The sequence below is a fragment of the Mus pahari genome, unplaced genomic scaffold, assembly GCF_900095145.1.
Source record: "Mus pahari unplaced genomic scaffold, PAHARI_EIJ_v1.1 scaffold_7661_1, whole genome shotgun sequence".
Lineage (NCBI taxonomy): Eukaryota > Metazoa > Chordata > Mammalia > Rodentia > Muridae > Mus > Mus pahari.
The window spans coordinates 13,310-17,646 of record NW_018393877.1 but is presented as its reverse complement, the minus strand read 5'-3'; the positions used below and the strand labels follow the sequence as shown (position 1 = coordinate 17,646).

The following is a 4,337-nucleotide window of genomic DNA, read 5'->3' as shown; positions in this document are numbered from 1 at the left end:
TTGAATTTTAAATGAGGATAGAAATATGTTCTGAGTGACATTATGAAATGTTCTTTCTGGTTGTAGTATATGAGGCACTTTGGAAAAGATTCTACAGGAAAGAAACTCACTCCTGGGGGCAAAGTTATGTTAAGTAAATTGTACGTATGAAAAGTTCAGATTCTAGTGTTGCTTGTAATAATGGAGATAGAAAAAGAATGTGGCAGTAAAATCAGAATTAGTTTTTCATGTACATGATTAGTGATTCAATGATAGTAATAAGAGTAGAATAGTTTTATTTTTCTTAAGGGGGATAGAAATAACAGGGTTTAGAAGTCTATTTTATGTAGCCCACAATTCAAACTTCAAGAATATAATTGGGGATATTGGCACATGTTTAAATTGAAATTCATCACACCAATGCTTCAAAATTTACATGACAACAAATGTACTATTCAAAATATAGATGGTATTATTGATTTTTGCAAATGTACATGTCTTAGTTAGGGTTTCCTTTGCTGTGAAGAGACTCAATGACCAAGGCAACTCTTCTAAGGAAAACATTTCATTGGGAATGGTTTACAGTGTTAGAGCAATTATTATCCATTATTATCATGGCAGGAAGCATGGCAACATGCAGGCAGACATGGTGCAAAGAATTCTACAGTTTGATCCAAAGGTATCAAGAGGAAGACTGTCATCCACAGACATCCAGGAGGAATGTCTCCTCTGCACTGGCAGAGCTTGAAGTTAGGACCTTAAATCCTAACCCAATGGTGACACACTTTCTCCAGCAATGCCACAGCTAAGTTAACAAGGTCCATCTCTTCCAATAGTATGACTTCCCATGGGCCAAGCATATTCAAGCCACCACAATACACAACAGGAGAATATACTGCTAATCAAATGGGATATGTATTATCAGAATGCATTATCAAGATAGTTTTCAAGTGACTTCTATATTTTCAAAGAAAAATTAAAATAACACAAGACTTTTGCTCTATTCTTTTCTCTTTTTAGAACCAAATTGATTATTTTTCTTGTTATCTTGAGAAAGAAGGGTGCTATGTAGCATGAAATCATTACTCTCTTGCCTCAGTATACTGAGAACGTAATATTGAGCATGTATAACACGATTTAATTTTTACTGTACTCATTACCAGCTTGAATATTATATAAGAATCTAATAGATTTAATGGTTACTTAAACTTGTTAAATATCCCATTCTTATATCAGCTCATTATAAACCTGTTAAATGTTATAATCATTGTACCTTTTAAGTTTATTAAGTTCTACTCATTGTTTTATAATTTCATATTACCCCAAAATACCATGCTTATTGAATAATAATCATGCAATAGAAAAATGTTCTAGCTAAGTCATTGTTAAAAATAATTGTAAAAGTGTAAAAGTATGTCTACTCTTGTAGTAATAATTAATTTCAATTGTGGGTTTCTATACTCTCTTTCATCAATCCCTTCCTAGATAAAAGACACAAAATTTTATATTTTATAACAAGCCTTTAGAGCATTAGACCTGGGCAGATATCTACCCTCTAAGTTATTAGTATCTATTTCCTTATCAATTACCCCAAGTTATAACTTGCTGTGTGCCATTTGGCCAGCACTCACAGCTATGATTTCATAACTCACCTATCCCACAGTGTCTTCTTCTTGCCTCAGACCCAAAGCATGTGAAACAAAACTCTGCCTACCTCTCTTCTGCACAGCTATGGGCTGTAGACATCTTCCTTCAACCAGTACTTTTAAGTGAAGAAGCAAGGTTACATAGTATCACTTGTACTTAAAGATTTCATTGTCCCTGGGAATAACCAGATTTGGGGGCAACTATTTAGCATTATAAAAAACAGCAACATAGCAAACCTCAGTAATTTCCAGTTTTTAATCTAAATAAAATTTTTTTTTCTTACAGTAACTAACAACATACAGAAGAAACAACTACAAAATAATTATGAAAATGATAAGGAAAGAGTTACATTTAAAAATCCCATTATTTTTGTATTTGCCAATTCAGAAGAAAATATTTTATTATCTCGCTCATCCTGATTAGATCAGAGATTCTGCATCTAAATTAATTTCTACTCTAATTTTCTTTATTAACTTGAAAATACCTTCTTGGGTCTAAAACATCTTAAATGCTAAAAAACTTAAATTTAATTGTGGGAATATAACTATCTAGTCCTGAACCCCTTCAGAAGGAGTAAATTTTGCCTAAATATGCCTCAAGCCCAGGAATGAGGCTGCAAAAATTTATAGAAATGATAGAGACAGCTGATATCCTGTACAATACCCAATATTCCTTTTAATATTGAATTACCTGTATAACTTAAGTCTTTTCAGCCAGAATATGTGACAGACCTTATGAGAAGCAAGAATGATAAAGGACTTACTTTTGCTGTATTGGCAGAGCTTGGCAGTTGACTATGGTATGTATTTGTTCTTTTGGACAATATTTTGTCTATAGGTGAATTTAGGTCATTTTCTTTCCCCAGTGACAAACTTACCATAATTTGTGAAACTCCATTTGGAGGTTATTGATGCGCATCATCTCCTTTGAAGTGGAATGGGGGTACTATCAGGAGTTGATGTGTCTTAATGTCAAAAAAGAACTTTGTAGAGCAAATATTTTGTTTATTGTATGGATCTTTCACCTGATGATTGAAAAGCCTATAGCCTGTGGATTATGCAGGACATAGAAGGTGGGACATATGGAGGAAAAAGTATTCTGAAATAGAGATAGGACTAGAAAGTTCTGCTTGGGAAGATGTGAAGACACAGGTGCTTGGTACCTAGCCATGGGGCAAATTGTGGATTAAAAATCAATGGATTATTATGATTGTCAGAAAACAGCCTAGGTATATGGCCAAGGTATTTGTAAATATACTTTGAATTAGTGTCTTATTTCTGGAAACATGAGACTGGAGACAGAACCAGACCCTAACTTCTAAGGATCTTAAGAAAATAAAATTATGTTTCAATGCCATATTCCATGAGTCTCTGAAGGTTTTGAAGACAACCTATTTATAACATACCTGAATTTGTCAAGAATTGTTTATTCTTATCTATTTACTATTTGAAAAGCCTTGAAAACTATTGTAATTAACTAAATTAATAACTAATATGGTCATGAGTTTGACTGACTCAGTATTGACTTCCATTATATGATTATTTTATTATTGTTAACCTATTAAATTATCCCATTAAAAGGACTGGGACTGAACGTTGTATTTGAAAATGAATTACAAAGGCATAATACCTATATAAGAGTTAAACCGATATATATTATATGGCAACAAAATTGGTCTAAAATTTTATAATTTTATGTCAACATATAAAAATTTATACCAATGAAAAGAGCAAACCTATATCAATCTACAAAATTCTGTATCATTGTAACAAAATATGAGATGAATTTAGAATGAAAATATAAAGATCTCTATAAATGTAAGATTACGACTAATTTTTTTGGAGTTCTTTAAATTGTTTTATTAGATATTTTCTTCATTTACATTTCAAATGCTATCCTGAATGTCCCCTATACCCTCCCCTTGCCCTGCTCCCCTGCCTACTCACCCCCACCTCTTGGCCCTGGCGTTGCCCTCTGTGGGGTATATAAAATTTGCAAGATTAAGGGGCCTCTGTTCTTAATGTTGGCTGAATACGCCAGCTTCTTTTATATATGCATCTAGAGACACGAGCTCTCGGGGTACTGGTTAGTTCATATTGTTGTTCCACCTATAGTGTTGCATAATAGTTCAGCACCTGGGGTACTTTCTCTAGCTCCTCCATTGGGGGCCTTCTGTTCCATTCAATAGCTGACTGTGTGCATCTACTTCTGTGTTTGTCAGGCACTGGCATAGCCTCACAAGAGGCCTCTATATCAGGGTCCCTTCAGCATAATCTTTCTGGTATGTGCAATAGTGTCTGGGTTTGGTGGGTGATGATGGGATGGATCCATGGGTGGGCTAGTCTCTGGATAGTCCATCCTTTCATCTTAGCTCCAAACTTTGTCTCTATAACTCCCTTCATGGGTATTTTGTACCCAATTCTAAGGAGGAATGAAGTATCTACACGTTTGTCTTCCTTCTTCTTGGTTTTCTTGTGTTTTGCAAATTGTATCTTGGGTATTATAAGTTTCTGGACTAATATCCACTTATCAGTGAGTACATATCTAGTGATTCATTGTTTTTAATAGCTGAGTAGTACTTCACTGTGAAAATGTACCATATTTTCTGTATCCATTCCTCTATCGAGGGATTCTTTCCAGCTTCTGGCGCTTATAAATAAATCTGCTATGAACATAGTGGAGCATGTGTCTTTATTACCAGTTGGAAGAGT

General features: G+C 34.1%; 1 pseudogene; it reads left to right on the top strand.

Annotated features, from left to right (window-relative positions):
- Positions 1-613: 613 nt before the first annotated feature.
- The window catches only part of LOC110315772, a 17,016-nt pseudogene continuing 13,292 nt past the window's right edge, over positions 614-4,337 (top strand).